This window comes from Lepidochelys kempii, chromosome 10, assembly GCF_965140265.1.
Source record: "Lepidochelys kempii isolate rLepKem1 chromosome 10, rLepKem1.hap2, whole genome shotgun sequence".
Classification (NCBI taxonomy): Eukaryota; Metazoa; Chordata; order Testudines; family Cheloniidae; genus Lepidochelys; species Lepidochelys kempii.
This window is the reverse complement of record NC_133265.1, coordinates 85,228,656-85,241,412: the sequence shown is the minus strand read 5'-3', so window position 1 is coordinate 85,241,412 and position 12,757 is coordinate 85,228,656. Positions and strand designations below refer to the sequence as shown.

The window sequence follows — 12,757 nt, the reverse complement described above, 5'->3', positions numbered from 1 at the left end:
ACTCAAAGAGGAGTGTGCCCTACACTCCATTTGATGGCATTTTGCTGACTGTCTGTCTTCCTGTCTTTGAAGGTTTTCCAAATGGCTTTTCCAGTTTTCTGATTTTCACCCGAAATCAATAGGATTGTGCCCACTGATACCTAGAACATTCCCTGAAATTGTGAAAGCGATTGGCTGCTGTGTTCAAAAGTTACTACGTTACATCCAGACCAACAGGCAGGCAGACAGAGAAATGCCATCAAATGGAGTTAAATACGGGTTCATTATATAACATGCATAAAATCTCACATAGAGCTTAACAAAACTTTGCAGCTGCGGTGAAATGTACAGGGACAGAGCAATGAAGGAGTGCTTTGGTCAGAGTAATGCAATGCTGCCAGCTCTCCTGATGTTTTTGCAGTGGTGGGATTTTGGCTGGGGCTGAAGCCATTCTGGCAGTGACCAGTGACACAAGAAACTCGAGTCCTCTGGTGAATTTGAGCCCTCTGATTGGGTTCCCGCCCCACTTGCCTGCCTCCTGGTGCAGAATAACCAATCAGAGCTATGGCAGGCAGAGTTGCCTTCCCCCTTTCCATAGTAACCTAAAGCCATTTTCCCGAGGGGGGCAGGAGTGGAGGCGGGAGCAAAGAGCTTAGCTGCTCAGGTGGGCTCCGCCCACCCTCCCGTCCCCTCCTGTGAGCAATGTGGACAGGACAGAGCCTCTCCTCTCTCCTTGCAGCACTTGGCCTGGCAAGAAATGAAGGGGGAAGAGCTGTCCACTCCAGACTTGGAGAGGGGGGTCAAGAACCAAGTAAGAGCAGGGGTGCTCACTGAGGAGGGCTGAACTGATGGGGGGCAGAATTAATGGGGTTGGGGGCTGAGTTGATGAGGTTACTGAATTGATGGGGGTGAGGGTTGAACAGTTGTGAGTGGGGGCTGGTTGGGGACAGAATTAATTGCTGGGCAGGGGGCTGGCAGATGTGGGGGTGAGAGCTCCTGCAACAGGGCCCAAAACTGCCGGCCCCAGTGTGGACCTGCCACAGCTGGGAGAGGCGCCCCTCCCCACCGGCCCCAGCGTGGACCTGCCCCAGACTTGCTGCAGCTGGGGGAGAGGAGCCACTCCCCTGGCCCAGGTCCGCCGGACCTACGGGGAGAGGAGCCCTCCCTCGGACCAGCATAGCCCCTCTGGAGCTACCATGGCCAGGGAGAGGCACCTCTCCCCCGACCCTGAGCTACTGCGACGAGGGAGGGCTGGGGGAAGTCCTCTCTCCTCACAGCAGTCTTGGGGCAGCCTGTACCCCAAACCCCTCATCCCTGTCCTCACCCCAGAGCCCACACCCCGCTGCACCCCAACCCTCTTCACCAGTCCTGAGCCCCCTCCCGCACCCCAATCTGCTCATCCCCAACCACACTCCAGAGCCCTCACTCCTCATCCCCTGCACCCAACCCTTTGCCCCAGTCTTGAGCCCCCTCCTGCACTCCTTAGCCCTCATCCCCAGCCCCCCCCCGAGCCCACAACCCCAGCCGGAGCCTTCATCCCCCCCATACCCCACCCTCTGCCCCAGCCCTGAGCCCCCTCCCACACTGAGAACCCCGTGGCCCCACCCCCGCCACATGAATTTTGTTATGTGTACCCATGTGAAGGTGATGTGTCACACCTCACCTCCATATGGGTGCACATAAAATCCATTCCGCACATGGACGTAAAAAATTAGAGGGAACACACACACACACACAATTGGTACGGGGGAGTTCAAAACCCACAACATACTCTTGGTGTGAAATCTGATGATTTTCCAGGCCAATCTTGTGATTCTGGGGGTGTAACTCATGGTTTCTGCTCCCCTGAGGTTGGTGATACTGGTAATGGTATAGTACCAAGGTTAATGGGTGCAGAGGCACTTGGTGGGGAAGGCTGTTGAGAGTACAAGGAGGCAGGCTTATGAAGCCATACTCCATCACCCACGGAGTAAGAGGGAGCATATGGAAGGTTTCTCAGGCTGGGCTTTGGCACCAACAGAGTTAATGTGGAGCATGTAGAAGCACTCAAGGCTGGGCTCTGGCACCAAGAAGGCTAATGAATGAGCCCACTGATGTCCCTGGGCTCCGGCACCCTGGGGGTTAACGAATGAGGAGCCAATGGAGTTGCTGGCATTGGGCTCCGGCACCCTGGGGGTTATCGAATGAGGAGCCAATGGAGTTGCTGGGGTTGGTCTCCGGCACCCTGGGGGTTATCGAATGAGGAACAGGTGGAGGTGCTAGGGTTGGGCTCCGGCACCCTGGGGGTTAACGAATGAGGAGCCAATGGAGTTGCTGGGGTTGGGCTCTGGCACCCTGGGGGTTATCGAATGAGGAGCCAGTGGAGGTGCTGGGGTTGGGCTCCGGCACCCTGGGGGTTATTGAATGAGGAGCCAGTGGAGGTGCTGGGGTTGGGCTCCGGCATTCTGGGGGTTATTGAATGAGGAGCCAGTGGAGGTGCTGGGGTTGGGCTCCGGCACCCTGGGGGTTATCGAATGAGGAGCCAGTGGAGGTGCTGGGGTTGGGCTCCGGCACTCTGGGGGTTATTGAATGAGGAGCCAGTGGAGGTGCTGGGGTTGGGCTCCGGCACCCTGGGGGTTATCGAATGAGGAGCCAGTGGAGGTGCTGGGGTTGGGCTCTGGCACCCTGGGGGTTATCGAATGAGGAGCCAGTGCAGGTGCTGGGGTTGGGCTCCGGCACTCTGGGGGTTATCGAATGAAGAACAGGTGGAGGTGCTGGGGTCGTGCTCTGGCACCCAGAGGGTTAACGAATGAGGAAAAGGTGGAGTTGCTGGGTTTGGGCTCCGGCACCCTGGGGGTTATCGAATGAGGAGCCAGTGGAGGTGCTGGGGTTGGGCTCCGGCACTCTGGGGGTTATCGAATGAGGAGCCAGTGGAGGTGCTGGGGTTGGGCTCCGGCACTCTGGGGGTTATCGAATGAGGAGCCAGTGGAGGTGCTGGGGTTGGGCTCCGGCACTCTGGGGGTTATCGAATGAGGAACAGGTGGAGGTGCTGGGGTCGTGCTCTGGCACCCAGGGGGTTAACGAATGAGGAAAAGGTGGAGTTGCTAGGGTTGGGCTCTGGCACCCTTGGGGTTAACAAATGAGGAACAGGTGGTGGTGCTGGGGTCAGGCTCTGGCACATAGGGTTTGGTTGGTTTTTTTATTAAGGTTTTATTATTTTTTACTTTTCAATGCAAACATCACAATACAAAAAGAAAACGAAAAATGAAAATTGTTAACTTAAAATGACTATGAGGCATGTACTTGTCCCGCACTGGACAAAGAGGGATTAACCCTGCACTTCGGGCAGAGGAAGCGACACCCCCTCACCCCTGCTGGGCATGCTCCAACTGGATCATCAGTGTAAAAGGTGACAGCCCAGCTCAGTAAGGGCTGAACACCGAAGAGAGAATGGATGTTACAGGCTCCTCCCCGGGAGCTACTGAAGCCCAAGATCACAGAGGCCAAGTCCTCCGAGACCCAGGCAGATAGTCAGCTTCCTACAGATACCCAGGAGACCTCAGAACCACCAGGAGCTTCATGGATGATCTCTGGAACACACCCCTAGAAGACACAATAGGAAGTTTCCCAGGGGACTAACCATTGGATCGGGAACTAAGTCAGCATAGAACCATAGAATCATAGAATATCAGGGTTGGAAGGGACCCCAGAAGGTCATCTAGTCCAACCCCCTGCTCGAAGCAGGACCAATTCCCAGTTAAATCATCCCAGCCAGGGCTTTGTCAAGCCTGACCTTAAAAACCTCTAAGGAAGGAGATTCTACCACCTCCCTAGCATGTTTCGGTTGGATCCCTGCTGATCTAGCGACAAGTACACTCGCCATTGACGAGGCCTTGGGCTGTGACCCAGTGGAGTAGGGAGTGCTCGGTTCTTCTACCCTGGCCGCCACCACCCCGGGTGGAGGCCCATCGCCCTCTGGTCATCCAACTACTCAGCCCTGTAAGAGTGGGCAGCGACATTGACTTGGGCCACTAGGCCACACTGAGGGCAGCCATATTGACTCTGCCTATTGGGCCGTGCAGCCCTGCTAAGGAGGGCAGCCGTATTGACTCTGGTCACTAGGCCGTACCACCGTGAGGCCAAGGATGGTCAGGTGGACTCAGCCTTGGTGCTATAAGGCTCCTTCCCCCGCCCCAAACGGGGACGGAATGTACTTGCCCCATGACAATGACCAACTGTGACATACAGCATAGTGTTAGCATACATGTGCAAAAACCATTTTAACAATCATAATATTAAACTATAAAATCAGATAAATCAAAACTTTACAATTAATGTGGGGACAACACAGACATGGCAGGGAGGGGAAGAGTGAAAGCAGGAGGAAAAAGAAGTGGGTGAAGAGTCAAGGAGGGAGAAGGGGAAACAGCAGCAGGAGATCTGGACCTGTCAGTGGGCCTTTGGGAACTCCTTAGTCTAATGTTTGTAAAAATGCAGCCCAGATATCTTTAAACTCACATAGTTAATCCCTGTAGAGGACAATGACCCTTTTGATGGCTGCAAGGCCAGGGAGTTCAGAACACCATTGTTTTGTTCTGTGCATTGATTTACTTTCCCAACTCTGTAAAATCATTCACTTCATGATCATGGCTTCTCTCAGGAACCATTAATGCTGTGCTGATGAGAGGCCCCGTTTCATGGGTAAATATCCTAATGTAGTTCTCTACCGATGTTTGATTGCTAAAGCCCTAAATCATTTTAATTCTAGTGTCAACTGCTTTCCACAGCTGTTTAACTGGAGGATATTTCTACAACATGTGCAGGGGTGTGCCCTTATTTTTGCCACAGTGTCAGCGTCTATCTGAAGGAAGAGCTTATGGTCTTATATTAAGAGCTTTAATTTTATGTAGCGTTTGTGGTGTCGAGTACATTCTAAATACTTTCTGTTGTTGTTGAATTAAATGTTAACATACATCTATAGAAGCAAATTTTGCATTGTGCAATACAATTAATCATTGTGGAGCTTTTTAAAAGACAATCTAGCACTCTATCTCTCTCTTTTTTTTTAAATCTCATTCCTCTGAAGCATCAAGGATAGCCATGGTGAAGATGGGACATTGGACAGGGAGGGTCAGGGCTCTGAGGTGGCACCAAACATTGTCTCTCTCTCAGGTGCTTGGCTGGCTGGCTCTTTCTCATGTGCTCAGGGTCTAATTGATCACCATATGTAGGACTAGGCAGGAATTTTTCCTCAGGTCAGATTGGTAGTGACCTTGGGAGGTTTTCATCTTCCTCTGAAGTGTATGGGTGTGGGTCACTTGCCAAGATCATCTGGTATATCTCAATCATCTCCCTGCCTTTGTGGGGACTCTTAACGTTGGTGCACCTCAGTCTCTCCGATTCTCTGCCTGTGGCTCATAACAGCCTAGTCTCCTGGAGGTTATAATGCTTTGATCTGATTTCAGGTGTTGAGCTTAGTGTGTGGATGCTGGGTGGTATTAATGGTCTGTGATACACAGGAGGTCAGACAGGATGATCTGGTGGTCCCTTCTGGCCTTAAACTGTATGACTCTGATCTGAGGATTTAGTGGACACTTCAGGAATCAGAGACCTTTTCCATCAGAAAAGTATGTACGTAGATATATGGGTCTGGGAAGTTTGCGGAGCTTCTCTACCGTTCTGTACTTCAGGTGTGTCAGGTATTCTCCGGGTGTTGGGCCAAAGTGGTAGGTCAGGAAAGTTTAGCAGTATATATTGCCATATTGCTGTAGCTAGTAGCTTATACTGCTATAACACCTCGAATGAACCATTCCCCGATCACCAACCAATTGAGAGAGGACTCCTACTCTTTCTGTTCATTCCCTCCATACGTTTGGTGGGTTGCCAATCTGTAAGTCACTATTACCCCACGTAGTGGCTTTTGTATGGTGCGAAGAGTGAAAATGGAATCTGTTGGTCAAAATGGTCCATACTCTCCTAGTGGCCACTACAGAGGGCATTTTCTTTTTCTCTGTAGGGTAGGATAAGGATCCCAACAGGAGGATTGATTTAATTCATTTTCTTTTAATCCCCATCCATAAGGGATGGTATTGTTTACGTGTTGCAAACTGTGAGAGATCTGGACATGAGACAGACAACATAATAGTTATGAAGGTCTGGGAGTCTGAAGACACCTCCAATGGGAAGGAGCTGAAACTTCCTCCAGGATAGTCTGGGGTGTTATGCTAGACCCCATAAACAAGTGTCGATAATCCTATTAAAGCTTTTAAAATAGAATGGTGAGATGATGACAGGAAGCCCATTCAAAATGTATAAACATCTAGGTAAAACTTTAATCTGAACTGGATTATTCCCCCCCCACCCAGGCTCAGTGAATGCACCTCCATTGATTGGTGTTTTCTGCCAGCTGCAGAAGGTTAGAATCTAAATTCATTTTTTCAGTTTTTTTAAGGTTTCTTGCTATTTGTACCCCCAAGTATTTAACTGCCTCTCGCTGCCTATGAAAATTCCACTGGGAGAAAGCCCCGCTAAAAGGCAGCCAGGCAATCTAAAGTAATTCTAACTTTTCCCAGTTAATGCTACAGCCTGAAAGTGAGCCAAAGTATTGGATTAATGCAAGAAGGGCAGGGATTGTGATTTCAAGGTTCATTATAAACAGAAGGGTATCAGCATATACCATCTAATGGTACTCCAGTGAGCCAATCTTAATACTCAAATGTTTGGGTGAGAGCCTGTAGTGGTCTTCATGGGCTCTATGGCCAGATCAAACAGAAGAAGGGGCAGTGGACAACCTATATGGTACCTCAGAGAAGGTTAAATGAGTGTGAAATTATGCCATTGGTTAAGATTAGAGATGTGGGGTCCTTATATAGAAGTTTAACCCATCATCTAAAAACAGGCCTGAAACCAGGCTCTGGAGGGTCTATAGCATGTACTCCCCGTTCATGTGATCAAAGGCCTCTTCTGCATCCAAGGCAGAAGTGCTTCGGTGTCAGCATCCTCATACTGTGCAATTATTATAGCTACTAACTGTTTTTAGTTATCTGAACCATGTTGGACTTTAATAAGTCCCATCTGGCTGTGATGGATGATATTGTGCCTGTCAGCCAAAATGTTGGCCAATATTTCAAATGCTAATTAAGGAGATTTCTGTATAGTTTGGGCATGACATGAGGCCCCAGCCCAACTTGGGAATAACTGAAATACAGGCTCTCCTCCAAGCGTGGGGCGGGTACTTTCCTCCATTGAACAAGGTAGCAACTTGCCTGCAAAGGGGTCAGAAACATGTTTATAAAAATAAGCTGGGAAAGTGTCTGGGCAAGGAGCCTTACCCAGTAGCATGGATTTCAAGGCATGGGCAAGCTCTGATGTTGCTAATGAAGTATCAGAGCTCTCCTCTTGGGACACCGACAGTTGGTGCACCCAGGGCATTAATGAACGAGGAATATGTGGCCATTCCCAGAGCTGAGCTCTGGCACCCAAGGGGTTAATGACTATTGAGACTGAGTCCAGGCTTTGTCACCTAAGAGGTTAACAGGGTGGTATGGAGGTACCTGGGGCCAAGCTTTGTCACCTAAGAGGTTAACAGGATGGTGTGGAGGTGCCTGGGGCCAGGATTGATACCCAGGGGGTTAACAGGATGGTGCGGAGGTGCTTGGGGCCAGGCTCTGGTACCCAAGAAGTTAACAGGATGGTGTGGAGATGCCTGGGGCCAGGCTTTGGTACCCAAGGGGTTAACAGGATTGTGTGGAGGTGCCTGGGGCCGGGATTGGTACCCAGGGGGGTTACAGGATGGTGTGGAGGTACCTGGGGCGGGCTCTGGTACCTAAGGGGTTAACAGGATGGTGTGGAGGTGCCCAGGGCCAGGCTTGGTACCCAGAGGGCTCAATTGGAAGACATGGAGGTGCCTGGTGCTGGGCACTGGCACCCATGGGGTTAACAGGGAACTCGTGGCAGTGGTTGGGCTCTGGCCCCTCCCTGAGGGTTAATGATCAGGGAGCAGCAGGGGTGGGGGGTGCCTAGGACTAGGCTCTGGTTCCGGGTGTTCTCCAGGCAAAGACTCTGGCCCAGAGAGGGTTAAGTCTGCCTGGCGCATTGTTGAATGGGTGTCAGAGAGAGGCTGGCCAGCTCCTCCCCTGATTTGCATTGACATAACAGCTGCCTTCTGCAGCCGGTTTGTGTCTGTGATTCTCCAGGCATCCTGAGCAGCGGCTGCTACTTCCATGGGCTGCTCATCCCAGGACCCTATGGTACGTGCAGACTCCTCTTTCCCATCGTGTGCACTCAGCCTGGTGTGAATGGGTGTTTGAGGGCGACTGAGAGTTAATGGAGATCTCCAGCAGTGGGATGGGGAGGGGATGGCGTGCAGGATCGAGATAGCCAGGATTGGCCTCATTCTTGGGGTGACACTGCTTAGCTCCCAGCTGGATTGTTTAAGGGTTGGAGGTACCAAAACAACTCATCACTTTGGGGTAGGGGGTTCCTTCCATCTGGAGGTGCTCACAGGAAATCTGGATAATAGGTGGCACATGGAGATCCACCCTGTCTGCTGTCCCAGCTCTGCCGTGTCTGATCTCAAGGGGATGCAATTGGCTGGATGTCACCGTGCTGTGGCTGAGGAGTGGTTGGTAGATCTGCCATCACGTTTCCTGGGGGAGCTTTGCAGTGATTCCTGGTAGATGCAGTTTCTCTATTTGATCTGCTGAAATAGGGCAGGGGATGCTGCATGGGGACTGGGCAGAAAAGGACAGTGACAAGAGGGTAAGGTGGCTGCAGGCAGAGCTAGTTTTTATATGAGGACCTCGCCCCTTGCCAGCTGCTCTTGTCCCAAGTGCCCCAGGGACAGAGAGACTCTGGATTCTCTGACTGCTCAGCTGTTCTCTGCACTTGTCTCTCTGGCTCAGACATATCTCAGGATGGCTAACACAGGGTAGGACCCAGGGAAAAATACTGAGTGCCAGGAACCTGGAATGTGCTGCAGAATCAGAGCTCGTGTCAGCACTGCCTTGCCTGAGGGCAGTGTGCTGGTCCCTCTACCTGGGGGCGGCATGGCGTCTCACAGGCACTCCCATAGGCAAGAATTGGTGACTGAAGTGTCTGTATGGTGCTGATGCTGGAATGAGGCTAATGCTAATCAGGAAGAGGGTGAGGGTGTCAAGGTGGAATGCAGTGCTGTTAATAGATTGGAAAAGGGTACTGGGAGCCCCCTTTGCTTGCTCTCTCTCTCTCACACACACACACACACAGCAGTATCCTTGCATTAACTAAAGTCTGGCTTGGAGCTATTCAACACTTCATTCTTCCACTACAGGAAGCCAGGAAGCATCCAAACTCTTCCAGTTTGTGGGGGAGGAAAAGGGGAAGCTGCCTGTGAAATGTACGAGTGATGCAGCCTTTCCAGGGCACTAAACAGAGGAATGAAGTGGTCAGAGGAATGAAGTGGTTGGGCGTGTGGAGTTGATGTTGCTGTCCTGGGGGTGCGTGTCCTGCCAGCCCTGAATCCACGCTAGTGATAATGTTCAGATTTTCAGTTCCTTGGACATGAGAAGAGAGTGAAGCACTTGTGTCCTCCCAGTCTTTGTCCTTGGCAGTCCCCTGCTCCTGCTGTGCCTTCCCTTTAGCACAGACACTGCGTTGGGTGAGCCCCTCCCTTTGCATGCAGCTCCTGTCCTGGATTCCCAAGGTTACAGGGCGGAGGCTACCTGCTGTCCCATCAGCAAAGTGGATGGCTCTAGTTTCACAGGGTGTGTCCAGAGCTGACTGACCACCACCAGCTAATATATTATGAAGGTGTTAAACCGTGTGAACGCTACTGTTAAGAATGTCAGTTAAAATATTTTTAAATACAATCTTTTCTCCTAGTCGAGACAGAACCAGAGGGCAAGGGGCAGGTGCAGGCTTGGCCCCATGAGCACTGGCCAGAGGCTGCTGTTGTGGGGTTAGTGTAAAGAGGGAGACGCAAACCCTGATGAACAGTGATGGAGCAATTGAAAGTCTGGTGAAGCCAACAAAAGACTTCTTAATTAAGTGGGGGAGGGGAGCCAGGGCGAGGGGCTGGGGTTGATCAGGCTGGGACTTGGAGTGGGAGTGGAGCGGGGAAGAAGGGAGGGAGTTAGACACATTTATCACACAGGGAGGAGGCTGGAGGGGAGGAGCATGGCTGCTGCACACTCTCTCTCTCTCTCTCTCTCTCTCTCTCACACACACACACTATACTGCGGCAAATTCTGCAGTTGGTGCCTGGTGGCTCCTGACTGCAGAAAAGACAAGCTCTCCTGTTCAAACACTCTGATCTCAGGGACAGGGCTTTATTCCACTCCCAACAGCATTGATCCCACTGGGAAGAGCCCCCCAAGCCAGGCATCATCTCAGGCAGACCAGGGTCCCATCTTCTGTCCACAGAGGCTGATGGGTTAGGGGGGTCTCTCTTGCTGCAAGGAGATTGGTGCTGCCCCTCCCTCCCCCACTGCCCCATGGTTGCAGTTCAGCTGAATGTTCCTCCTCTCACATAGACGTTATTACAAATAGGCAGAGGAGATGTGTAGGCACTCCTATGCCCCATTTAGTCTGTGTGGGCACAGAAAGATGTATGGGTCTGGAGTTGTTCCTTCCCAGGCCAAAGCATCCATGAGAAGAATTTCCTGAGGTGAAGCATGCAGAGCATAGCCCCATTTGCTGCTCCTGCCCATGTCAGTGCCATGAACACAGCGTTGACCAGGAAGATGTATCCTTAGCAGGTGTGGGGGATGGGGGATGTATAACAATTCAAGCACGGGGGCTATGGGTTGTGAATGGCCAGTACAGGCAGGCAAAAGCAAGGGAGGGGATGTGCACCAGGAATGCAGCTGTGGCTGGTCTAGTGGGGTTGGAGTGGGCATGGTGGATATGGGCCTAAGGGCTCTGGACAGTGGGGGGTGCAGGGGAGGCATATGCAGAATTCATCTGGGGGATTTTTCAGGCACATAGTCTCCTATGGGAGTTAGTCTTGTGTTCTTTGCACACAGAGTCTTCCTCTCAGTGAGCCACCCAGGGTCGTTGTGGCCTCACAAAAGGAAGGGGAAACTGTTGAGTAAAGAAAAAAGACCCTATGATGTGTCTGTCTGGAAACAGATTATGAAAACAACAGGGGAATCTGCCTGCAGCCCTTGGCTGATGGATAGTCTGTGTTACTGTGTGCCTGCCTTTGAATGGCATATAGGATTATTAGTGTGGGGAAGTGTCTGTGGGGCCTCCACCAGTGGGTATTTCATAAGGACTGGGTAGCCAGGTGAGAGGCTGCCTCGGGATACTCATGGGGATTGGACCTGTTGTCTGATGGCCTGTGAGCCAGGGGATGGTCTGTGGGGAATATGGCCTGTGGGGCAGCAGTTGGGAAGCCCCTTGGTCACTGGGCAGTTTTTGTGGACTCAGCAGATGAGGGAGAGAAAAGAGCGAGTTGAATCACTGTAAGTGTTTCTGGGGAGGGTTTGTTGGGATTGGAAAGGAAGTTTCAAAATTCATTAGACAAAATCTGCGGTTGAATTGGTTCCTCTGTCATGCCCTGAATTCCAGCACAGGCTGGGTGGCTGTTGGGAGGAAACCCTGGGGGAGGCACCGAGATATTTTTATTCCAATTCCCAGTTTGTGTCCAGTTTCTCTCTGCATCCCCTTTGAGCTGCTGATTCAATCCTTGGGATTCCTCCCACAAACACACATGCTTTCCTTCTGAGTGGAGTATATCTCCACTCAAACACACTCCTTTTTTAACTCATTAATGTACAGTGGCTGTGCTCCTGCCAAGAATGCCTCATTCCCCTGGAAGTGTCTTGTGGCTCCAGACTAAAGTCAGAATGTTTGTTCTCTGTGCCCAGCTCTTCAACAACCTTTGTGTATATCCTGGGCCTGAGTACCCCAACTCCTATGTAGTCAGTGGGAGCTGCAGGTGCTTAGTACCTCTAAAACTGGCCTTTAAATCTTGCTGGGCTCATCTCTCAAATGGGTATTTTCCAAAGGATCTAAGTGACTTGGGGAGCACAAGTCCCCCTGACTTTCAATTGGCTGTGTGCTCCTAACTCACTTTGGTGACTCACTAACATCAGAGGCCTGTCTCTGGCCTTTGAGTGCCTTGGAGGGAAGGTGCTGGAAAAGGACCTTGGATAATTATTGTTACTAAAGAATGACGCATTTCTGCTGTCTTCTGTGCTCTGGTTAGTGCTGACAGATTAAAGCCCAGTGCTGGAGGAGAAGACTAGCCAGTCTCAAGGGCTTTTGGGAAGCCTGAGTCTATCTGTTAAATCCAGTTACCTGGGATGTGGGCTCTTGTTAGTTAAATGCCTCAAGGTCTCAGTTTAACAAATTGTTTTTATTGAAGATATTCATCTAGCACAAACCAGACTGTCTTATGGCCACTTTTCTTCTGGGAAGGAGAGGGGTCCAGTTCATCAGTAGGGTGGACATTAACAGTGTTAAATAAAGAGACGCCTCACCCCATGCAGTAAAACACACTTCACAAGCTGAATTCTGATCTCAGGACAGTAAGGTTTTTCCCGAAGCTGCCATTAGTGATGCACAATGAGTTTGCAGTTTCTAGCATACTTCCTTGAGCAGCCGGTTCCTGTATCTAGGCACTAGTGCCCCCAGGGCACTGCTGCCTTGTTATTTTTTTCAAGGCAGAGATCCAGTCTGTGGAGGTTTCAGAGTAACAGCCGTGTTAGTCTGTATTCGCAAAAAGAAAAGGAGTACTTGTGGCACCTTAGAGACTAACCAATTTATTTGAGCATGAGCTTTCGTGAGCTACAGCTCACTTCATCGGATGCATACC

The 12,757-nt window shown here is 51.0% G+C and overlaps 1 protein-coding gene across 2 annotated transcripts in view; it reads left to right on the top strand.

Annotated features, from left to right (window-relative positions):
- MAP1A (microtubule associated protein 1A) overlaps nucleotides 1-12,757 on the top strand; it is a 117,321-nt gene that overhangs the window by 64,576 nt on the left and 39,988 nt on the right. Inside the window, exon 1 of one of the 2 annotated variants that reach the window (XM_073304628.1) lies at nucleotides 8,109-8,207. The exons of the other annotated variant lie outside the window; for it this stretch is intronic. The gene's annotated coding sequence lies outside the window, so the exon portion shown is untranslated. Of the gene's footprint in view, nucleotides 1-8,108; nucleotides 8,208-12,757 lie in introns of those variants that run through there. 2 annotated transcript variants of the gene reach the window in all.